Source organism: Moschus berezovskii, chromosome 10, assembly GCF_049115385.1.
Source record: "Moschus berezovskii isolate FMDL1 chromosome 10, NW_MosBer_1.0, whole genome shotgun sequence".
Classification (NCBI taxonomy): domain Eukaryota; kingdom Metazoa; phylum Chordata; class Mammalia; order Artiodactyla; family Moschidae; genus Moschus; species Moschus berezovskii.
Genome location: NC_142469.1, coordinates 55,238,454 through 55,264,857, shown reverse-complemented (window position 1 = coordinate 55,264,857; position 26,404 = coordinate 55,238,454). Strand labels below are relative to the sequence as shown.

Here is a 26,404-nt window from a genome sequence, read left to right as displayed (position 1 = left end):
TAATTTATCTACTTTTTCCTTTTGTTACTTGCACTTTTGGTGTTTTATCTAAAAAGCCACTACCCAACCCAAGGTGAGGAAAACCTACATCTTTTTTCTTTTTGTTTTATTGGAGAAGGAAATGGCAACCCACTCCAGTGTTCTTGCCTGGAGAATCCCAGGGACGGGGGAGCCTGGTGGGCTTCCGTCTATGGGGTCACACAGAGTCGGACACGACTGAAGTGACTTAGCAGCAGCAGCAGCAGCAGCAGCAGCAGCAGCAGGATAGTTTTAGCTGCTGCTGCTGCTAACATGGTTAATTTAGAGTTAATATTTGTGTATGGTGTGAGGGAGGGGTCCAGTTTTATACTCTTGTATGCATATATCCAATTACTTCAGTAGCATTTGTTGGAAAAGACCATTCTTTCTCCATTTTATTGGTTTGGCACTCTGGTATAAAATCAATTGATTATAACACAAGAGTTTATTTCTGCACTCTATTCTATTTCATTGATCTATAAAGCCTTCCTTTTGCCCCATTATTTTGATTAGACTAGCTTTGTAGTAAGTTTTGAATCAAGAGGTATGAGTCTTCCAACTTTCCTCTTCTTATTTAAAACTGCTTTGGCTGTTTGTCTTGTATTTCCATATGAATTCTCAATTGTTGAAAAAAGGTCAGCTGGGATTTTTGATAGAAATTGTGTTGAACCAGTAGATGAATATAAAGAGTATTGCCATCTTAACAATATTAGTCTCTGGTTCATGAACATGGGATATCTCTTCATCTATTACTTTCAACAGTGTCTTATAGCTTTCAGTGCACACGACTTACACCGCCTTGGTTAAATTTATTCCTAAATATTTTACTCTTTTTGATGCGGTTCTAAATTAAATCATTTTCTTGATTTTGTTTCACATTTTTCATTTCTAGTGTGCAGCAATATAACTGATTTTTGAATATTGTTCTTATATCCTGGAAATCTTGCTAAATATTTTTATTAACTGTAATAATATTTTGGTGAATTCCGTAAGGCTTTTCTATATACAAGATCATGTTTCTGGAATTGGAAACAGTTTCACGTCTTCTTTTCCAATTTGGATGCCTTTAATATCTTTTAATTCCCTAGTTGACCTACAGTCTACAATGTTCAATAAAATGGTGAGAATTGACATCCCCATCTTGTTTCTGATCTTAGGAAGAAAACATCCAGTTTTCAACATTCAGCATGTTGTCAGCTGAAGGTTTTTTGTAGATGTCCTTTGTCAGGTTGAGGAAACTCAATTGTATTCCTTTGTGCTGAGTGTTTTCATCCTGAAAGGGTGTTTGATTTTTGACAAAAGTTTTTTCCTTTATTGAGATAATCATGTGGTTTCCTCCCCCTTTATTCTATTAAAATGTGTATTACATTAATTGCCTTTGGATGTTAAATAAGGCTTGAATTCCTAGAATAGATCCCAATTGGTCATGGTGTATAATCTTTTTACTCTGCTGCTGGATCTAGTTTGCTAGTATTTTGTTGAGGATTTTTACATCTATATTCACAAATGATATTAACCTATGATACCCTCGTTTGGCTTTGGTGTCAAGGTAATATTAACCTCATAAAATGAGTTGGGAGGTATTCTCTCATATTTTTTAAAGAATTTATATTTACACAGAATTGATATTAACTGTTAGAATGTTTGGTAGAATTCATCAATAAAGTCATTGGAGCCTGGGCTTTTCTTCATGGGAAGTTTTAAAGTTACTAATTCAGTCTCCTTCTTGTTAAAGGTCAAATTTAGATGTTCTGTTTTTCTTGAGTCAATTTTGGTAGTTTGTCTCTTTTTAGAACTGCTTCCATTTTATCTAAGTTATACAATTTTTTTGCATATAGTTGTTTATAGTATTCCCTTAGAATCTTTTTTATTTTTGTGAAGTTATCCCTGTTTTCTTACCAGTTATAAGTGACTTGAATGTTCTGTTTTTTTTTTTTTTTTCTTAATCAGTTTGGGTAAAGATTTGTCATTTTTGTAGTTTTTTTTAAAGAATTAACTTTTGGTTTTATCGACTTTCATTACTGATTTTATATACTCTTTTTCATTTCTTTCAATGCAAATCTTTAATCTTCTGCTTATTCCTCCTTTCCCAGCTTCTTAAATTAGGTAAGGTCGCTGATTTGAGGTGTTTTTTAATATAGGTATTTACAATTATAAATTTCTAAAATTATGTTATTTATGCAGAGGTTTTTGTTACATGAATATTCATTATCTGAGTCTGCTATAAAGGTGTACAAACAAGCAAGAGTCATAATCCAACTATTCTTAAACATTTCAACCAATTAAAAATGTCAACAAACATTCTTCCTACTTGAACATTATCATTTATTTCTAGCCATCAGTCAACAATTCTGTCAGTCTCTAACTGTCTAAAGATGGAGGAGTTCTATACAGTCAGCAAAAACAAGACCAGAAGCTGACTGTGGCTCAGATCATGAACTCCTTACTGCCAAATTCAGACTTAAATTGAAGAAAGTGGGGAAAACCACTAGACCATTCAGGCATGACCTAAAGCAAATCCCTTATGATTATACAGTGGAAGTGACAAACAGATTTAAGGGACTAGATCTGATAGAGTACCTGATGAACTATGGATGGAGGTTCATGACAGGAGACAGGGAGCAAGACCATCCCCAAGAAAAAGAAATGAAAAAAGGAAAATGGCTATCTGAGGAGGCCTTACAAATAGCTGTGAAAAGAAGAGAAGTCAAAAGCAAAGGAGAAAAGGAAAGATATACCCATTTGAATGTAGAGTTCCAAAGAGAACAAGGACAGATAAGAAAGCCTTCCTTGGTGATCAGTGCAAAGAAATACAGGAAAATAATAGAATAGGAAAGACTAGAGATCTCTTCAAGAAAATTAGAGACACCAAGGGAACATTTCATGCAAAGATGGGCTCAATAAAGGACAGAAATGGTATGGACCTAACAGAAGCAGAAGATATTAAGAAGAGGTGGCAAGAATACACAAAAGAATTATACAAAAAAGATCTTCATGACCAAGATAATTACAATGGTGTGATCACCAACCTAGAGCCAGACAACCTGGAATGCGAAGTCAAGTAGGTCTTAGGAAGCATCACGACAAACAAAGCTAGTGGAGGTGACCAAATTCCTGTTGAGCTATTTCAAATCCTAAAAGACAATGCTGTGAAAGTGCTGCACTCAATATGCCAGCAAATTTGGAAAACTCAGCAGTGGCCACAGGACTGGAAAAGGTCAGTTTTTATTCCAATCGGAAAGAAAGGCAATGCTAAAGAATGCTAATACTACTGCACAATTGAACTCATCTCACACGCTAGTAACGTAAATCCTAAAAATTCTCCAAGCCAGGCTTCAGCAATATGTGAACCGTGAACTTCCAGATGTTCAAGCTGGTTTTAGAAAAGGCAGAGGAAGCAGAGATAAAACTGCCAACATCCGCTGGATCATGGAAAAAGCAAGAGAGTTCCAGAAAAACATCTATTTCTGCTTCACTGGCTATGCCAAAGCCTTTGACTGTGTGTATAACAATAAACGGTGGAAAATTCTGAAAGAGATGGGAATACCAGACCACCTGACCTGCCTCTTGAGAAATCTGTATGCAGGTCAGGAAGCAACAGTTAGAAATGGACATGGAACAACAGACTGGTTTCGAATAGGAAAAGGAGTACGTCAAAACTGTATATTGTCACCCTGCTTATTTAACTTATATGCAGAGTACATCATGAGAAACGCTGGGCTGGAAGAAGCACAAGCTGGAATCAAGATTGCCAGGAGAAATATCAGTAACCTCAGATATGCAGATGACACCACCCTTATGGCAGAAAGGGAAGAAGAACTAAAGAGCCTCTTGATGAAAGTGAAAGAGGAAAGTGAAAAAGTTGGCTTAAAGCTCAACATTCAGAAAACTAAGATCATGGCATCCGGTCCCATCCCTTCATGGCAAATAGATGGGGAAACAATGGAAACAAACTGATTTTATTTTTGGGGCTCCAAAATCACTGCAGATGGTGACTGCAGCCATGAAACTTAAAAGATGCTTACTCCTTGGAAAGAAAGTTATGACCAACCTAGACAGCATGTTAAAAAGCAGAGAGATTAATTTGCCAACAAGTTCCATTTAGTCAAGGGAGAGTCCCTTATACTGCAAGGAGATCCAACCAGTCCATTCTAGAGGAGATCAATCCTGGATGTTCATTGGAGGGACTGATGCTAAAGCTGAAACTGCAATACTTTGGCCACCTCATGCGACGAGTTGACTCACTGGAAAAGACTCTGATGCTGGGAAAGGTTGAGGGCGGGAGGAGAAGGGGACGACGGAGAATGAGATGGCTGGATGGCATCACCGACTCTGTGGACATGAGTTTGAGTGAACTCCGGGAGTTGGTGATGGACAGGGAGGCCTGGCGTGCTGTGATTCATGGGGTCGCGGAGAGTCGGACACGACTGAGCGACTGAACTGAACTGAACTGAACTGATGGTTTTTCCAGTAGGCATGTATGGACATGAAACTGGACTGTAAAGAAAGCTGAGCACAGAAGAATTGACGCTTTTGAACTATGGTGTTGGAGAAGATTCTTGAGGGTCCCTTGGAATGCAAGGAGATCAAACCAGTCAATCCTAAAGGAGATCAGTCCTGGGTGTTCATTGGAAGGACTGAAGTTGAAGCTGAAACTCCAATACTTTGGCCACCTGATGCAAAGAGCTGATTCATTTGAAAAGACCCTGATGCTGGGAAAGATTGAGGGTAGGTGGAGAAGGGGATCACAGAGGATGAGATGGTTGGATGGCATCACCGACTCAATGGACAGGAGTTGGTGATGGACAGGGAGGCCTGGCGTGCTGCAGTCCATGGGGTTGCAAAGAGTTGGATATGACTGAGCAACTAAACTCAACTGAATTGAACTGTCTAAAATCAATTCAACAAAACAATGCAAAACGGTAAGAAAAATGATCGCCAAGTAAAACTAAACATCTTGGAAAAGATGCATTTTCAATTAAATCAATGAAAGATTTGCTAGAGAAATTGAATATCATAGAAATCCACTGGTAATGAAAGTGAGGAAGAGTTAGTCTGATTAACATCTGAAGAAGAAAAATATCTAAGAATAATGATACTATAAGTACTTGAAAGCAAATGATTTCAATATCAAAGTACTGAAATAGATTATTGGGAAAAATGATGATGTCATAAGTGTATTTTTGGAAGAAATTATTTTCTTTAAGATTGTATGCTGAAAGTTAAACCTGAAGTGAAAAGTATTATATCTTAATATATGATTATGTTAGAAAAATTGTGTCTTTTGATAGTTGTGTCAAGATAGTGTGCTTCAAAAAATCACCACAAACAAAATAAATTTGATTCAGCCTTTTTAAGAGTTAGCAAAGATATAAGAGTAAATTGAGATGTAAGTTCAAATCCTGTTGAATATAAAGGTAAATGAACTTTTTGCCACAGCTTTTAGTTTCATTATTAAGATAAAATTTTTTCTTCATTATATTGTTTTTCCTTCTCCCCACGTACTATAAAATACTAGGCTCTCTTTTAAGCAGATTAAATTTCAGTGGCTTTTTCTAGTATCCTCAGTTCTCTAGTACTGTCTCTTCTTTGATTCTTTCAATCTTACTTAATGTAATGGTGCAACAAGGCTTCCAATTAACTAGATTTTGAATGCTGTATAAATTCTGTGCCTTAATAATAATGATTATGTACAAAGCTCTCAATTCACAATTGAGCAATTCTATATATCTGTATTAAAACGTTATGGTAAATCTTTGTTTCAATGGCCTAGAAGTCTTAACAGTTTTCCAAGAGGGAGTACATGAATTTCAAGCTACAATGGGGTATACAGATCTGTATATTTGAATATATGGTAAACATATTAAGTGCACCACAGAATTCTATCTGGACAATATCATCATTATTAATACAAACATAAATTTAATTTTTATAAATGATTGCTCATCAGGATAGTTTACCAATATCAAGAAACTAAAACCTATAATGAACACATTAACATATTTAACATAGTAGTAAAACTTTTGAAATGAATTAGTGTTCATATACACCCTTGTAAGTTTCAAAAGCAAACAAACAAAAAACGCAACCTCTTCTTAGATGTCTAATCAACAAACCCATCACTAGGGTTGAGAATTCAGAAGAAGAAAGACCTGTGACATAGCACCTGAAGTGAAAGAAAGTCAGCCATACTGTCTGAATGGCTCCTACCAGTAATGGAGAACAGCTCTGGGTATTACTTCAAATGTATTAGATTTTATTGCTTTTTATTCACTAAGTGGAAAGTTCCTTTCCTAAAACTTATTTAAATAGTCTAAGAGAACTTTGGATTTATTTGAAATGCAAAAATCTAGGTTCTCAGAGGAAACTGAAATGGTAGCTTGTATACATTAGTGTTCTTAGGAATTGAGGCTTCCCTAGAGGTTCAGTTAGTAAAGAATCTACCTACAATACAGGAGACTGGGTTTTTTTTATACATATATATAATTTATTTTTATTTTTTTATTTATTTTAATTAATTTTTTATTGGAAGAAAATTATTTTACAATATTATATTGGTTGGTTTTGCCATACATTGACATGAATTCGCCCTGGGTGTACATGAGTTCCCCCTCCTAAACCCCCCTCCCACTTCCCTCCTCCCTTTATCCTCCCTCTGGGTCATCCCTGCATGCCAGCCCCGAGCATCCTGTAACATGCATCGACCCTGAACTGGTGATTTGTTTCACATATGACAACATACATGTTTCAGTGCCATTATCCCAAATCATCCCACCCTCACCCTCTCCCACAGAGTCCCAAAGACTGTTCTACACATCTGTGTCTCTTTTGCTGTCTCGTATACAGGGTTATCATTTGCATCTTTCTAAATTCCATATATATGCGTTAGTATACTGTATTGGTGTTTTTCTTTCTGGCTTACTTCACTCTGTATAATAGGCTCCAGTTTCATCCACCTCATTAGAACTGATTCAAATGTATTCTTTTTAATGGCTGAATAATACTCCATTGTGTATATGTACCAAAGCTTTCTTATCCATTCATCTGCAGATGGACATCTTGGTTGCTTCCATGTCCCAGCTATTATAAACAGTGCTGCAATGAACACTGGAGTACATGTGTCTCTTTCAATTCTGGTTTCCTTGGTGTGTATGCCCAGGAGTGTGACTGCTGGATCATATGGCAGTACACGACTGAGTGACTGAACTGAACTGATCAGAACCAGTTGGGAAGATTCCCTGGAGAAGGGAATGGCTACCCACTCCAATATTCTTACCTGGGTAAGTCCATGGACAGTCCATGGGGTTGCAAAGAGTCAGATACAACCGAGTGACTTTCACTTTCTTTCACATATGAATTACTCCATCAGGCAGCAAACTCTGCACTGATTAGGAAGAAAAATGTAGATATCCCTAAAATTTACAAAAAATTCTGATCAGTTCAGTTCAGTCACTCAGTTGTGTCTGACTCTTTGCCACCCCATGGACTGTAGCACTCCAGGCCTCCCTGTCCATCACTAACTCCTGGAGCCCACTCAAACTCATATCCATTGCGTCGGTGATACCATCCAACCATCTCATCCTCTGTCATCCCCTTCTCCTCCCACCTTCAATCTTTCCCAGCATCATGGTCTTTTCAAATGAGTCAGCTCTTCGCATCAGGTGGCCAAAGTATTGGAGTTTCAGCTTCAACATCAGTCCTTCTAATGAATATTCAGGACTGATTTCCTTTAGGGTGAACTAGTTGGATTTCCTAACTCCTCAGTTAGTTAGTCCTTTGGAGACTTGCTTAACTCTCATTATTCCTCTGGCTATTTCTTCATAACTAGAAAGCCTTCCTGACTCTCATTGTGCTTTTGGTAGGAGCCTCTTTCATGAAGTGGTAGTTTTTGCATTTCACTGAGTGCTTTTAAAAATGTGTATCTCCTCTTGGACTATGAAATGCTCTTAGTAAATAACAAGATTTGGACTCATTACTAACAAAAGTCCAAAAGTTAACAAAAAGAAAGGTGTGCAAAGTGTGACTAGAGCCAGAGGAGGGACTGATTTTAAATAAATATCCCAGAACACATGCATGTCATGCTATTCAAAATAAATAATCTGAGAAGTTATAAATTCCTTTCAATAAGGCTTCTGTCATTCAAAACATTTTGAAACATCTTTCAAATGTTTATAATTTATAACTTCAGTCAGAAAGACTTTAGGAACTACACATTATCTTGTAGTCATAATCAACTTCACAACCCCAAATTATACTCTCTGACTTCATCAATCAACTTTAGTTTTCTGAATCTAGGCTTCACATAACTGCCTATCATTTTGTCAAAAAAAAAAGCAAATGTTCAAACAAGGAAGAACCATTAATGAATATCTACTCGGACCCAACATAGTCAATAGAAAGTGCCAAAGGCCTGGAATAATTTAAAATTTTTTGTAATAAGTGTAGTAAGTGACTTTTAAAGATAAATAATCTTAAGAAGACAATACCTATTGGATAAGTTCTGTTTATTAAAAAAAGTCACCTAACTTTATTTTTTTGGGCTCCAAAATCATTGCAGATGCTGACTGCAGCCATGAAATTAAAAGACGCTTACTCCTTGGAAGGAAAGTTATGACCAACCTAGATAGTATATTAAAAAGCAGAGACATTACTTTGCCAACCAAGGTCCGTCTAGTCAAGGCTATGGTTTTTCCCGTGGTCATGTATGGATGTGAGAGTTGGATTGTGATCGCCGAAGAATTGATGCTTTTGAACTGAGGTGTTGGAGAAGACTCTTGAGAGTCCCTTGGACTGCAAGGAGATCCAACCAGTCCATTCTAAAGGAGATCAATCCTGGGTGTTCATTGGAAGGACTGATGCTAAAGCTGAAACTCCAATACTTTGGCCACCTCACGCAACGACTTGACTGGAAAAGACTCTGATGCTGGGAAAGGTTGGGGGCGGGAGGAGTAGGGGACGATCGAGAATGAGATGGCTGGATGGCATCACCGACTCTATGGACATGAGTTTGAGTGAACTCCGGGAGTTGGTGATGGACGGGGAGGCCTGGCTGCTGTGATTCATGAGGTCGCAGAGAGTCGGACACGACTGAGTGACTGAACTTTATTTTGAAGCCTATATTAATTGCGCAAATCTATGAACATACTGATGGATCATATAATAAGATACAGGGAACAGGTGTCACATGGAAATCATATACTGAGAGAATAAAAATAAAACCATTAAAAAATAGACTGACTATACATTAAGGAAAAAAAAAAAAACAAACCAACTGTGCCAATCAGATAGCTAGTGCCATATCTTTCTGGTAATATACTTAAGTGGGTATTTTAGGCATCTAAATTCGAGTCTGCTTCAGGTAGAAAGCTTTTGTTCATGTTTGTAAAAATTAAGCGTTTTGTCATTAACTCAAAAAATTAATTACTTCCTCATATGTAAAGTTACCAGTATTTTGGCTCCAGGCAAACTTGTAAGAAGTTATATTTAAAGACAACAAAGAAAAATAGAGATTTTCAGTACCAGATGTCTGGGAAGATCCCATTTGAATTTGAGCTACTTAAATTTGCAATCATGTATTTATACATCTAACAGAGCTTCTGTTTCCCCCAGAATCAGAAAATTAACTAGCTTTGTAGCATCTTCCTTGATCTGCCACCCGTGCCCTGAGGATTAGAGACTCCACCTGAGCTTGTTTTACAAGCATAACAGAAAAAATTAATCTCTGCTGGCAGTGCTCCCACTGGGATACTGATGAATAATGATATCCCTCTTTTGCTGCCCTCTCAGTCCACTAGAAAAGCCACTCTAACCCAGCAACGTGGAAGCTGCTGAAACCATTCCAGCTGTGGATTAGCAGGCAGTCAAGCATCCATCTGCTCTGTGTGAATCAAAAGAAAGCAAACATGCATTCTTATGGCTAAAGTCATATTCAAACCCCAGAACATCTTATAGGAATATCTACCTATACCAACCTACCTATGTTCCTACCTACCTATTCAATCACAGGCAATCGCATGTTGTAAGCTAAATTAACCCAATTCCTCAACTTAGTCTGCATTTTCTTGGTGCTGGAAATGCTGGAAAACAAAGTGCTTAGAGTTTATAAAGTACAGCTCTAAGTCTGGTATGCATATGGGGCTCATTAACTTGAAATTTAACTTCTATAGTGTGATATGATAATATATATCAGATATACACATTTCCAGATTCTCAGATGTAGCAGCCAACTACTTGCTTCAATGAGAAAAGTAAGACTGTTTAATCAGTTTCTAACAAAGTGCTACACAGAGAAACCTTTGATTTTACTTGGCTTTATTTTACTGACACACTGATGTAGTGGTTATCTGTGGACATATGCCTGCTCTAAAACCAAAAGAACCGTTGCTTTTGGTCTACAAATAGCAAATTCAGTTTATCAGGACTCTATCAACTCTTTTTTAATGAGCCCTCTAGCATTTTAACATATCCATAATGTAATAATGACTGATGTTTATAAAGATAGCTTTAAGACTCCGAAAGATCTTTGTAGGTCTTCTGAATGATCAAAGAAACATTTTTTCAGCATAGTTCTAAGAGTATTCTATGGCATTAAAGTTCTTTGAATTCTGAAATCTGTATAAGACATATATTTATAAATTTTATTAACAAAAATATTTTAAATAATCATCACAGCATATTTCCATTCTATAATAATAATAAAAGAAAAAAAAGCCCACTCTGCTTTTAAGCTATATCCACACAATTTTAGTGTGGTCTCAAGCATAATTAACTCTTTTTTCCTTTTTCCCTGATTTTACTTGGAATTCACTGTATATTTCTATGTCTTACTGATTCTTTCCTCTCTCATTTCTCTTCCTCCTTCACTGACAAAAAAAAAGTAAAAGAAGTTCAAGGTTATAACCCTTTCTGTGCTCTCAGTCCAGCAGAGCAGTACACTGCCAGCTCAGTCACTGGTTCTGCAAGACAGTTTATTTGTTCATCTGTCAGTAGGAGATGACACCTGTTTGGCATTTGTCTTACAAATTTGCTGACACTGTTTAATAAATAACAGAAAATACCCACAGAGTTTGATGGAGGACCTATGTTTTAAACAGGCTGAAAAAAGTATATGTAGAACAATTCTCTGTTGCCAATGGAAACCTTTAAAATCCTTAAAACAGATTATAGTGCTTCTGCCAAACTGCATTATTCTTCTGAATTACATACAAAAATGACTAGAACATACGAACATGTAGAATTTATGTATCTGAGGAGACTGATATTTGTAAATTTTTCTTGCCTTTCAGGTTCTTTCTTATTGTGTTTTCTGTTTTTAAAGCAAAGTGAGTTCTAACTTTCTGACATAATCAAACCTCTGAGACACGCTTAAACGCTATTGGATTGTCAGCTGGAAAAGATTGTGAAATAAGTGAAGTTCTTTTCTAGGAGAATGTGATGTTAAAATAAAATGCAGATGGTATGAATAATACTACTGTAATAAAGACCATCTCGATGCATTTTATTTGGTAGTAATGATGATCTTTTAGAATACATGTACGTTTAAGAATGGGGCACATCCATTTCTTTGGGTTGAGAAATCAAAAGATATTCAGCTTTTAATGTATCTCTGGAGAGGAAATTCCTCTAAGCTTCTGCCATATGTATAATGGTTCAGCATAAAAGTATTCATTTTAGTCCTCACAGTGGGAAAACTATAGTTTGCTAAGAATTATTAATCACTAGTTAGATATTTTTCTTGAAAGAGCTTTTCAAAGCTATTCAGTTAATCAGTAAGTTATCCTCTATTGTATAACAAGGCAAGCTTTATAAATATCTCCATATAAGAATTCACCTATAGTGATATATGAAAACAAATCAAAACAAAACCCATGTTTTCTGTTGCTTCTCTTTAAAAAACTCAGCACAAGTGATTATAAATTATTCTTAAAGAGATATTGATCTTTGAAAAAAAATTTTGCAGGTTTTTTTTTTTCCTACTATAAGTAATGCTGTGATGAACATCTGTGTACATATATTTTGACTTGTTTCCTTGTTTCATAGGTTCCTAGAAATGGAATTACAATGCCATGGAGCATAAACTTTTAAGAGTTCTTTTTTTTTTAAACTATGATAGATATTATCAAATTTGTTTCTAGAAAGTTTAAGTCAATAAAAACTCTATTTGGCAGTGTCTGGGAATGTTGCAACTCACAGCACACTCACCATCAATGGGTATTATCCTTCTTGAATTTCTAACAATTTAATAGGCTAAAAAGATTGCTGTTTTTTGTTTCAGTTAGTATTTTCTTATCACTGAGAAGTCTGAGGGGTTTTAAAAAATTTTGTTAAGACTGAATTTATTTTTCTCCAAGTTGTTATTTAATGCCTACTTCTCATTTTATAATTGGAGTCATAGTGGTTGCTTTTTTCAATTTATTTTGATTTGAAAAATTAAAATATATTACTCTTTTAATATAATTAAAGATGATGACAAATATTAATGCTTTAAAAATTTTATATAGACATGAATATATTTTATAGTTTATGTAGGTAAATCCATTCATTTTCTTTTATAATTTCTTCAATTCCTTTACACCTTTTGCTTCTTCTCCTCTCCCTCTTTGAAATTTAAACATTATTCTTGGCTTTAATCCTTAATCTGAATTTTATTCTGGTATGTGCTATGAAGTCAGAATCGAATGAATATTTTTTCAAAATGTCATATAATTTACCCAACAATGTCTGTTGAATAAACACACCCTTAACTAATGATTTTATGGTGCTTTCTTTGTATTTGGTTAGTGCGTCACACAGATTAAGTGAGCTGGTCTTGACCAATGTGTGAAAACTATCCTGGCTGAGGTGGGGAGGGAGGCATACTAGGCATATGGAGCAGCAAGAGCTCCACAGAGAGGCTAAAGGGAGAAAGGCGAGGCACAGCTGAAGATGGAGGCTACTTTTACTCCAGTCTGTACTGGAGCTAGGCTCTGAAGAGTATCATATGGTACGGTAAGGAATCAGAATTAATACTATAAGGTTTTAGCTTTATTTTATGTATTCATTTATTTTGGCTGTGTTGGGTCTTCATTGCTGTGCATGGGCTTTCTCCAGTTGCAGTAAGCGGGGCTTCTCATCATGGTGGTTTTTCTTATGGAAAAACCCTCTAGGTGTGAGGGTCCTAGAGTGCATGGGCTTCAGTAGTTGCAGTAAAAGTGCTTAGTTGCCCTGTGGTATGTGGAATCTTCCTGGACCAGGGATTGAACATGTGTCCCCTGCATTGGCAGGCAGATCCTCAACCACCGGACCACCAGGGAAGTCCCTTATAAGGCGTTTTTGAATAGGAGAGAATAATGGTATTTATTCTATATAGCTATGGTTTATGTAAATTATAATAAATCAATTACTAGAACTTATCAGTATTAAAATATTATTATTAATGAAAACTAGCAATAATAGGTATGAATGATTACCATATGGCAGGTAATGTATTGATTAAAGCTTTACACATATTCTTTTATTTAATCTTCTTCATTTTACAGAGGAGCATGGAGCTTGGAGAGATTAAGTGACTAACCCAAGGTCACACAGTTAGAAAATGACAGAGACAGGTCTGTGTGACTCTAAAGCTCATGTTCTTAATAACCAGACTTTCAGCATACTCTCGACATGCTGGTACAGCTTACACTTTTAAAATAGTTAATATCAAACTAGAATTACTTCTTAGACATAGGCTTCTTCCTTTCTTGAAAGCAGGGACCGCATCCTCATTATCATTGTCCTCTTGCACCTAACACAGTAGGTGCCATATAAATACTTGTTGAAAATGTGTATTTAAGAATATCTGTAGGACAGTAACAGGCATAGAACAGAAAAGCTTCCAGATAAGAGAAAATGAAGAACAAGCAAGAGAAAGTATAGCTAGTAAGGAAGGCAAAGAAGAAACTGAAGTAGAGGAAGGAAGAGATTAGAAAAGTGCAGAAAAATAAAAGGTATGGTCATTTATTTCCTCATCAAAAAGTAAAATGAAACAATGCTTTATCTGTGGATCAAAAACGCTAATTTTTGAAAAGCTGTATTTAGCAAGTACCGAGACTTTAATATGGTCCCATTTCCCAAGCTTGATATTAAGCAATGTGGTATTTACCTAATTATTCAGGAAGAGAAACTACTATATATCATAGCCCAATTGAGAGCTGGCATTACTAACGAACTATTAATATATTAAATTGACCACAGCTTTAACTGCAATTGAATGAACAAAATTTTTTCAGATGAATATACCCTTAATAAAACAGCCAATTTGGTTTGCCTGATTTTTCTGTCAGCCAGGTTCCAGTGGCTTCCTGGCTGTTTTACAGCTTTCTGCTTAGTCCCAAAAGAAAGGGCATTTTTTCTTACCAATATAGCCTCCTCACAGATTTCAAGCCAAAGCTCCTAATTCAAAGAAGTGCTAATCCATTTGCAAAGCATCTTAGTGAAGGAGTAATCACCCAGCCATAATCACTATTACGAATCATAATTACTTTATGATTTCTTCTAATTACTAAGTGGTTTTTAACAACTATGAATAGATGAGTGCTCTTAGGAGCACAGACATTGGTCTGGAAGCCAGGGTAATGTTTCATTAAAGAACCACAGTGCTTTTTGCTTTGGAGGTAGGATAATGTGGCAGTGGGGAATCATTACTTTTACAGACTTTGCCATTCCCCCATGGAATGCTAAAACCTAGAGCCATGGCCTGGAGTAAAACATTAACCTGGGGAGAAAGGTAGAGGGAACAAGGGAATAGGGGCAGAATAATCTAGGAGTGAAAACTCAGAAAATGACACTGTGATCAAGAATGCCAAGATCTTTCAAATGAAGTTAGCATGTGTTCCTTAAGAAAAAAAAAAAAGGAACATCTTACAGAAAAAAACAAATGAACCTTTTGGCCAATCTGATAATAATGTCATATCACTCTTTTGATCAAAATTCTTCCAATGGCTTCTCTTAACACTTGAGATAAACTCCAAACTCCTCAGCCAGGCCAAAGACACCTCAGCCCTGCCCTGCCCACTCGTGCCAACCAGGCTTTCCTGTTGTTCCCTGACAAGCAGCTCGTGACCTTTCCATTTGCTATTCCCTTTGCCTAGAATTTTTTCCCCAAGGCTTTCTCATGAGTTTTCTTCCATGTCACTCAGTTGGCTGTTCAAATATCATGTGCTCAGAAAAGTTTTCCTCAATTGTTCTATGAAGAACAGGCTTCTCTATTATCTTCAGAATCCTGCCTTAATTAAAAAAAAAAATCTCATTTATACACTTTTGAATTTATATGTTTATTTGTTAACTTGTTTGTTTGCTAATCTCATTATGAAGTTCCCAAATTATTGGAACTTCATCAGCCTAGTGTGCTGTAGTATACTCCATGCCTGGAGCATAGTGTATACTCAGTAAATATGACTAAATATAAGACTAGCTAACACTAAGTACTGCAGATGAGCAGATGAGCACTGTTCTTTTCTTTGCCTATATTAACTAATTTAATCTCCCCAATAATTCCATGAGATACTTATGGAGGTGATACCACAAAAGTCACAGTTATGGAATCACTCTTTAATTGAACTATAGGTTCTTTTCTTTAAAATACAATGAGTATAAAAAGAACAATTGGGAAGAATTAATGGACGAGAAACTGTCTTTTGAGACGTGACCAGGATATATAAATCTCTTGTTGTTTTGTTGCTAAGTCCTGTCCGACTCTTTTTGTGACCCTAGACTCCTCTGTCCATGGGATATCCCAGGCAAGATACTGGAGTGGGTTGACATTTCCTTCTCCAGGGGATCTTCCCAACCCAGGGATCAAACCTGCATCTCCTGCATCAACAGGTAATTCTTTACCGCTGAGCCACAGACTAAATAATGGCTAATGTAGGAGGGCCAGTAGAGGTCTGATGACAACCAATGAGATGACAGAACAATTTATTAGTTGTTAAGTATAAAGAAATATGGCCAGAATTAACAAACAAATAAAAAAAGGATAACTGTACTGTTTTCATTAAGTGAAGTGAAGTCGCTCAGTCATGTCCGACTCTTTGCGACTCCATGGACTGTAGCCCACCAGGCTCCTCCGTCCATGAGATTTTCCAGGCTAGAATACTGGAGTGGGTTGCCATTTCCTTCTCCAGGGGATCTTCCCAACCCAAGGATCGAACCCAGGTTTCCTGCATTGCAGGCAGACACTTTACCATCTGAGCCACCAGGGAAGCCTCTTAAGAATCCTCTCAAACTTACAAAAGCAATATTTTCTATAAAACAAGATTCAATAAAATAAGAAGATGGCTACTGTAACAACTTGCTCTTAAGTTGTATCACACATTCCGTTCCGTTCCGTCGCTCGGTCGTGTCCGACTCTATGCGACCACGTGGACTGTAGCCTACCAGGCTTCTCCGTCCATGGGATTCTCCAGGCATGAATACTGGAGTGTGTTACCATTTCCTTCTCCAGGGGATCTTCCTGACCCAGGGATCGAACCCCGGTCTCCCGCATTGGAGGCAGACGCTTTAACCTCTGAGCCACCAGGGAAGCCCGTATCACACATTAGGATATACTTTAACACACTATTTTTATAAATAGAGTTTATAAGAAGTTTATCTGAAGCTGTGTTAACACAGTTTAAAATTATTTTTTAAAGCGCATAGTGTTTCTATTGTGTTTCTCTATATTATTACATAAAGAGTAAGTCTGGCATGTTAGTTAACGTAATGATAACGTAATGAGCTGTATATCTCTCCCTACACCGAGGAGTATTTCTATGGTCACTTTTTAAAAATTCCATGTTTCCAAAACAATGTAATACCAAAGGACTCTGAATTATATTAATGGGGGTTGGGAAGGATATTTAATTTTTCTTTAGAATGTTTAATTTTTCTTTTGCTCTATTACACAGAAAATGATATTGTACACATAACACAGTATACTAAATAATACAGATACTAAATAAAGTATATTTAGTGGGCTTTAAGTATTGGGAATGATCACACTTATTTACCTACTTGGCTGCTTTGTGAAAATAAAAGGCAATACTTCAGCATTATTTCTTTTGGGAAGATATTTAGGACAGGAACCATGAACCTAATCAACACTATTAATTGAGGATGGAGCTAGCACAGGTTTTTGAACTGCTCCACCTGCTGGACCAATGAAACCCTAAACATAATTTCAGAGTACTAACATTTTACTGGGATAAAATTGGAAACATTATGAACCGAAACCAATTTCTAGCATATGGAAATTATATTTTAAAATGTTTTATTCATTATTAAAGTTTCTATTTATTTTTCATTTATTTTTATAGTCTAAACAATGCTCGACTTACTCAAAGTAGAATGAAGTGACAAATGGTTAGAATTTAGGGAAGAGATTTTATCCTCGGATAGACAATAATCTTCAATCTCATTTTCATTTCCCAATGTCATTGCATGTGTACTGACAATTCTAGTTACGATATCATTAAGTTAAGCAGCGAGTTACTACCAATGATAAACAAATCTATATTCAAAACCAAATTAACAATGATTTACTTTGCCAAGTGATTCAATGATAGGGTTCCCTGAAAAGCAGGCTACCCTGGAGTTTTATAAATATGACTTAATTTACATGAAACCACTCAAGATTTTATTTGTAATTTAAAAAATGTCTAAGTAAAATCTCCTTTTGCAAATGCTTTTAACATGACCCCCAGGAGCTTGGTGATCCAATCTTGCTCCTACGCCAGGCTAGTAACTTGAACTTTTGAGGACAATGTCAGCAACTCTTCTGCCATGAATGCCATAGGCAGGACTGAACACCTTCTGTGCAGAGACAAAACTATTTGGCGCAGCCCCAGCAGCAGAGGCAGACATACTCGGCACAAGCCTATTCCTTTGTTTTTATTAGGTTCTTTGGGCTCTAGTACAAATATCCTTAAAAGACATAGCTCTGTCTTCTATTTCCTTGGTATTCCCCCAAGAGTGCTGAGTATTGGCTAGAACACTTTGAAAATCTTAATTATTGTTGACAAATCAGAAGTGTTTTTTATAGACAAGCTTAGGATGAGAAGGTTAATGGTACATGAATTTTTAATACCTTAAAAATTACATATATATGTAATTATAATATTATATGTATAATAATAAGTATATATGCAATTACATATATATATATATATATATATACACACACACACACACCCTCACCTTTTTATATACCTTGGGCTTTCCTCATGGCTCAGAAGGTAAAAGAATCTGCCTGCAATGCAGAAGACCCAGGTTTGATCCCTGGGTTGGGAAGATCCCTGGAGAAGGGAATGGCTACCCACCCCAGTATTCTTGCTTGGAGAATTCAATGGAGAGAGGAGCCTGGAGGGCTACAGCCCATAGGGTCACAAAGAGTTGGACACGGCTGAGCGACTAAATTATTATTTTTTTTATATGTCTTGCTTTGTAAATTTAAATAAAAGGGCAAAATAAGATTCATGAAGATGAAAAAGAAAGTGCTCAATACAAAACCCAGCAAAGGGGAAAAAAAGAAGGACATTTAAAAGGTTGCTGGGGGATAAGAATTCTCATTTCAGTTCTGCCCTTTGGGAACAGTTTTTGTATTATTTTTTTCCATATAGATTTCTGTCATCTTGAGTAAAACTGGGTCTCTGATTTATGAAAACACGAGAAAGTTAAACTTGGTGATAATGAAAGAAATATTAAAGCTATTCATACTTTGGTATTTAAACTCATTTATTAGTTAACAACCCTATTTACTCACCAACATTTGGAATTCCAGGAATTGTTAGTTGTTATTCTGTGGGAGAGAATAACTGAAAGCCAAAGAGTAACTTGGAAAAAAAAAGTATAAAAAAATGTAAAACAGGTCAAATTTCAGGTAATATTACAAATACATTTTAGGCTCATCAGAACATTAGCTTAAAAATCGTTAGAGGAATCTACTACATCACAACAGATCTATCTGAGAAATGCAAGTTTTCACCAGGAAAACTTTACTTCAGTTTTTTCTGATCTGAGAAACCTTGTAAGTGTGGAAAGCTAGGAAGAAGCTAAGGAAATAACAGAGAATAGGAACTGTCTCAAGGGAAAGAGACCAAGAGAAGTAGAAAGATACCTTTTTTTTTTTTAAAACGACATCTGCCATCTGCGCCTCTCCCAAAGATGCCAACCAGCTCCCCAGACTGAGGGTTAGGGAAGCTCTCCTTACGAACCCTGGAAGATATCCCATTAGGTTTCCCCACTAGGATGATAAAGAGTAGCAGATGGGATCCTGTGATTGTCAGGAGGTTATTTGGAAATGGAAGGCCATGAGGTTGGTGATGTTCACTGTTACTCAGTTAACCTCTCCTCCCTTTCATTTTTCCTTTAATGAACTCTTTAATTTTACACGTGCAGTTCCTTACCAATGGTGTTCATATAGAGCTTGTCCTTTTTATTTATCACATTTAAAACTTCTTCCTTGAGGCAGCTGTAAAATAACTTAATGTAGCCTTTTGCAACTGTGTATTCTATAGTATTTTTTTCATTTGGTGAAATTTTAACTGTTAATGTTTATGGCATTGTGATTTGTACCATTTATTAAATAAAAACTAAAAAAAATAAAAAAATAAAACTTCTTCCTTAGGAAAAAAACTCTTGTTCATTTTTCCAAGTCTACGTTTAAGAAAGATACATTTGTAATTTTCAACCAAAAGATTTGTGGTTGTGTCCCAAGGAGAACAAAATTTAAACATTAAACATGTTGTATTACTGAAAATCTTCTCTATATGGGCAAAGAAAGAACCAGTATGTTTTTAAAGAAAGCAGTGCAGAGAACTGTCGAACCTGGAAATTTATTAATATATCAAAATTTTATCACTTTGGCGATTTCCTAAATTTGGAATGGTTCAATTTTACATTAACACATGAAGCCCATAATTTTAGTCAATATCCAAGGCTTCTTGGAAAAATGAGAATCTCACAAGTTTTCAAATTGGATATTTGATATATAATCTCATTTCTCAGTGTAGACACTAGAACCTTAACAACTGAGTATATCTTTTTAAAAACAATCTATTGAAAATTTAAAACGTGTTACTTTCAGGTATACAGCAAGATGATTCAGTTATACATATACATATAATTCATTCTTTTTTAAGATTCTTTTCTCATATAAGTTATCACAGAATACTGAGTAGATGTCCTTGTGTTTTACAGTAGCTGTTTGTTGGTTATCTATCTTTTACACAGTAGTGTGTGTAGGTTCATCTCAAGCTCCTGATTGATCCCTCCCCGCCATGTTTCCTCTTTGGTAACCTTATGCTTGTGTTTGATATCTGTTAAGTCTGTTTCTGTTTTGTAAATAAATTCATTCATTTCATTTAGATCAGAATACATTTGGGGCATATTTTGCTTTCTTTCAAAACTATTAATACTATAGCAAGCATATTATGAAAAATTCACTCAAATTTCCCCTAACTTTGAAATCTCTTCATTCGATTACTCTGTTAAAACAGACTCCTAAAACTCCACTGCACGTATCAAATCACAATCCATTATTTGCCATGATGACAGGCATTTTCTACTCTACTTGGCTGTCAGTGCCAACATCATTAAGAGATTCTTCAAATTACTTTTCAAAGGTCCTTTTCCCTCAGGATTTTCACTTATATCTAATTAGACTACTTACTCCATGCCATGTAATCCCTGTTGCCAAAACTGCTAAATGCTTCAGTAAGTAGGAGGAGGGCATCAATGGAGCAAGACAGATGTAATGTCATTGGTTAACAATAGAAGTGTGAGGCAGCTGCCTTAATTATGAAGCTTATTAATTCATGGTGTTAGAAAAAAACTTGGCAGGAGTTCTCATAAAGTACCTAACCTTTCCAAATAGCATCATACTGCTTAAAACTTAAAATATACACTTTCAATAAGGAATGTTGAAATAATTATTTTGCCAGTAATTAACATCTGTGTTTAAAACCTATAAGTCTACGTTAGAAGGTCACACATAATTTTAAAAGTAATTCTGCTTCTTAACTGACTTTTAAAAAGTATCTACCATCACATTTCAGTACTTAAAATTTTTTTACAGTTGGAATTAAATCATAGAATAAGGATAAAGTATGTCTAAGAGAGGAAGTAAGGAGCAGGGAAAAGAGTTCTAAACAGCTACTTCATATAAAACCTGGGAAAACTTAAAATATCCTCATCAAACATCAGTAGCATTCTCTACAAAATATTAACATTTTCCATGAAGTATCTGAGTATTATAAATAGTGTATATTAAATGCCTGGCATGTTGTAGGCGCTTCATAAAAAGTAGTTGTTATAATTGTTTAATGAATATATTGAAACGACAAGATTCAAATAAATGTGCTGCTATCACAGAATAAGTGAAAAGAAAGTCTCAATATAATCTTCAGTTTCACACCTAGATTATTTTACTATTTTTACTATCTTTACTCTTTATAGAATGTTTTACTATCATTTAAAGACAAAAAAAAAAAAAAGACAATGACATCTAAAAATGTAAGCCAGAAAACAGCTCAATTTCTTAGGAAAAAGATAAGTGAAAACGGAATTTTCAAGAGGTGTTAGTAGAGAAAAAAACTTTAGTGGGAATGTGTTTTCTTTTTAGGTGTTGACTAAAACAAAAGATTTATATTTAATGAAGTTATAATTAACAGGAATTAGTTCTTGAGAGTGTAACAGACTGCCAAATTCAGAGAAACAAATACCACCTCATTTCCTCCATATATTCTGAAGGATAAAAAATAGTCCAAGTATCTGGTGAACCCAGAGAAAAATACCATCTAGATGATACATTTTCATCTAAGCCTCATCCTTGCCTCTTCTGTTCTGAAACAGAATGATCAGCATCTACCACACCAAATATGGTATGCACAATTCCACCTTCTCTTTTAGTTCTGTTAGTAGTTTCATCATTTGTAAATATTTTCTAGTCCTTTTTGAATCTATATATTTTTGGCCTACATTATATTTGTCAAGTGAAGTAATAAATTCTCTGAGTTTATTACCTGCAGGATCAGATGGAGCTTCCTATTAATTATGAAAGTTACCTGTGTTCACAATCTATTCTTACAGTTCATGATTTTAATATCTGTTAACTGATTCAAAGCCTTTATACCTCTTTAGACTGAAATGCTCCAGTCATATACTTTCCATCATTGGAGCAGCTCTCCTGGGCCCATTCAAACTTTATCCATGGTGTTCTTTTGATGTGGCGCCAGCAGAAATGTATATAGCAAATCTTATGCACAGAATACCATATCCTATTTTGTTTTTAGAGACTCTTTTTCATGGTGGACAATATTTTGCTGTGATTCTTGGAGTATCACATTGTGCTGGGGACCTCAGTCAGGAGCAACACGTAAGTCTTTCATAGTTTATTACCATGCCCATAGTTTATCTGTGCATTAATACACACACACAGACAGAGTTTGTCACTAATGTTCACTATTCTATCTCATGCACCTAGAAAGAGCCTTATACATTATAGGCATAAAGTAAGTATTTTTTGGATGAATCAATACATAGTCTGTGGGTAGAAATGTGACTGATGAAATTTAATATGGACTCGAATACAGTAAAATACTAAAGATAAACATCCAAATTATACATACTTCATCACGTGCTTAAAATATTTAATTTCATTTAGCTTAGCTCTTTACTATTTAGAAGAGTTTATTTTTCATCTTTAAACTCATCCTTTGTCAAAAGGGTGATATTGTCAATACAGTAAATGCTATTCTGCAAAATACCAGGCTGATCCTAACCAGCCTACTGACAGAGGAAAAGGACAAAAAGGACAGAATTCAGAAGTCAGGGTACCCATGTGCCTAATGTTAGGGATTTTTTTTAACCAAACCTGATGACTTTTTGCTATGGAACATTGTGGTAGAGGGAAATTTTAAGGGCCAAAAACACTGTGAAAGGAAGCATACCACGAAATGACCTGATCCTATGGCTTTCTCTTTTTAGTTTTGAAAGAAAAACTACTGGCAATAAAATTGTGAAAGTGTGAAAATGTAGTTGCTCTGTGTGTTCCCATGGACTGCAGCCCACCAGGCTCCTCTGTCTGTAGAATTCTCTAGGCAAGAATGCTGGAGTGGACTGCAATTCCCTTTTCCAGAAATGAAAGTTTCTCAGTCGTGTCCAACTCTTTGCAACCCCATGAACTATACAGTTCATGGAATTCTCCAGGACAGAATAGTGGAGTGGGTAGTCTTTCCCTTCTTCAGGGGATTTTCCCAACCCAGGGATCGAACCAGGTCTCCTGCATTGCAGGCAGATTCTTTACCAGCTGAGCCATAAGGGAAGCCCAAGAATACTGGAGTGGGTAGCCTGTCCCTTCTCCAGCAGATCTTCTTGACCCAGGAATTGAACCAGGGTCTCCTGCATTGCAGGTAGATATTTTACCAACTGAGATATCAGGGTTCATGTGATTTTAAGTGCCTGGTAAAAGTCAATGAATATTTTAATATTCTTTTCTCATTCTATTGTTACCTTCTAGTTTGTTTTCTCTGCACCAACAACAATCACATTGGAACATAATTAGAACACCTAAAATAAAAATCTTAATGAACATAATTTCTGCATGTAATTTAACTGAAAGTTAAATATGTAGCCTAAAAAATGAGAAAACTTTATGCACTGCCAAAGTTAAAACTAATGAAAATGTTATAGTGAATTCAAAGTAATGCCCAAGAGAATAGAAGCTTTTCAGTTGTGATCTTTTCAGGAATACTAAAAATTCCTCTTAAAAATAATTAAATTTTAAAAATAAGAAAGCTTGAAAATGACTTTAGAAACATCAGTGACTGTATCTAAGTAAAAGGAGATGCTGACAGCAAATAAATTACAATACTGTGTTGTTCAAAAACATAAGGAGACATTATTAAACACTATAAAAACAAAAACAATGCTGGTGGACAACAGGACTTTCACACACGCAGTTTTTCTTGCCTTCCTGGGTTTGTCATACCCTCCTCGATAACTCCTGCTTGACCACTTCTTTCTCCTTGTTTCCAAACCACAAGGAGATTAATATGCAGTTTTGGAAGTGAGAGCAGAGATGATAATGAAGCTATGTTGAGACTCACTTACAAATCTCTGGTGTGGACAGAAAATAACATTTAAAAATACTTCTCACTGAAAGAATGATTTCTAGAAATTGCACTATAATTACTTCAAACACAATCCTGCTTTATTATTTAATGTTTTTCTGTTAGTTATACTTATGTTCTCATGTACATAGAGAATAGTTTCTAAACAAGAAAGTAGCAAAAAACGGTACCTACAGATCTCCTTCTCCTACATTTGAGTCCTACACTCCTAATGCTCCAACATCTTCACTCAAAAAGAGGGCTCACTTAAATATCACAGACTTAGTTAGATACTACTGAGCAGACGCTGAGAGTTTCCTGGATCAAACACCATAGGATGAAGACATTATATCATTGTTGCTGTGGAAATCATTAAGGGGGTTTGCTGAATAATATCTACGTAAATATACTGTAGTTTACTTTAAATATATTTGCAGATGATTCGTTTTTCTTATTATTCACAAAAGAGCTGACTCTATTTTAATAAAGCTATACCAAGAGATTAGCATAGGTCATTTTAGGCAGTGTGATACTAGAAAGAAAAAGGATGCTAAAAGGATGTGAACAGACCACTTGTTCTGATCAATGTCTTTTTATGTAAAAGACAAAAGAGAAAAACGATTGAATTCCCTTGGTACTATATACATTTGTGGGCTTCTGTAGTAGGGGGTTTGATCCCTGGATCAGGAAGATCTCCTGGAGGAGGGCATGTCAACCCACTCCAGTAATCTTGCCTGAAGAATCCCATAGACAGAGCAATCTGGCAGGCTACAGTCCATGGGGTCGCAAACTGGTGGATACAACTGAAGCAACTAAGCATGCATGCACTAATAGTGGGTGGAAGAGGATACAGAATGTAATAGATATATGGTATTCACAAACCTTTGCAAAAACAATATGTACCCAGTCTTAACATGATATATTATACTTTAGACCTCCCACCTCAGTATTTTCCACCTTATTCTGTGTGTGTGTGTGTGTGAGACACACACACACACACACACACACAGAGGAGAGGCAGAAAAGGGTAGTGGTTAAGAACTTATACTAAGGTGCTAAACTGCAAACTACTCACTGGATGTGCAACCTTGGACAAGTTGGTTAATCCTTAAAACATGAATAATAATGGTATTTTATCAGTATCAAATTAGTGACTGCTGTTAGGATTAAATGTTTATCAGTGTGAAGTTCTTAGAATAGTGTCTGGCACATGAAAAGTGCTCAAAGGTGTTATCATATTAAAAAGTAGAGACATTACTTTGCCAACAAAGGTCCATCTGGTCAAGGCTATGGTTTTTCCAGTGGTCATGTATGGATGTGAGAGTTGGACTGTAAAGAAAGCTGAGCGCTGAAGAATTGATGCCTTTGAACTGTGGTGTTGGAGAAGACTCTTGAGAGTCCCCTGGACTGCAAGGAGATCCAACCAGTCCATTCTAAAGGAGATCAGTCCTGGGTGTTCATTGGAAGGACTGATGCTGAAGCTGAAACTCCAATACTTTGGCCACCTCATGTGAAGAGTTGACTCATTGGAAAAGACCCTGACGGTGGGAGGGATTGGGGGCAGGAGGAGAAGGGGACGACAGAGGATGAGATGGCTGGATGGCATCACTGACTCGATGGACACGAGTTTGGGTAAACTCCAGGAGTTGGTGATGGACAGGGAGGCCTGGTGTGCTGCGATTCATGGCTTTGTGGAGTCGGACAGGAGTGAGCGACTGAACTGAACTGAAGAAATTTTAAAGTACTAAATTAGGCAAACACATCAACGTAGGTAAATATGAAAGAAATATTATATTCTTAAATCTAACAGATACTAGTTTAAGATGCTTGCTGAAATTAATCATTATTTTCCTGTCTTTCCCCTAATCTTGTTTTTATGAATCTAGAAAATGATAAAATCTCATTCTTAGAAATCTAAAAGAAATTCTTAATTAAAAAATACTCTCATCTCAGAAATGAGTTAATTTGACAAAAAATAATTTTTGATAGCTGTCTCATATACTTTAATCCTCCTCTCATTTCTATAGAGCAAACAATAGGAAACGGATTTATACAGGATCCATCCACCCATCCATCAATTCGTTAACAAATATTTTCTGACTCATTACATTGTATGTGGTCCTATAACACACACGAAAGCTATACACTAGATTCTCAAAGGGAAAACACTGAAAAATTGGAAAATTGTGAGGATACTGACGCCTATTGAGAATGATAAAACAATAGGAAAGGTAGGAAAAAAGCTAATAAGTAAGTGAACTACAGCAGACGCAGTGACTTTA

The 26,404-nt window shown here is 35.9% G+C and overlaps 1 protein-coding gene across 2 annotated transcripts in view; it reads right to left on the bottom strand.

The window, feature by feature from the left end:
- Window positions 1-26,404, bottom strand: part of ASCC3 (activating signal cointegrator 1 complex subunit 3) — a 352,215-nt gene that overhangs the window by 50,536 nt on the left and 275,275 nt on the right. The gene's annotated exons all lie outside the window — the stretch shown is intronic.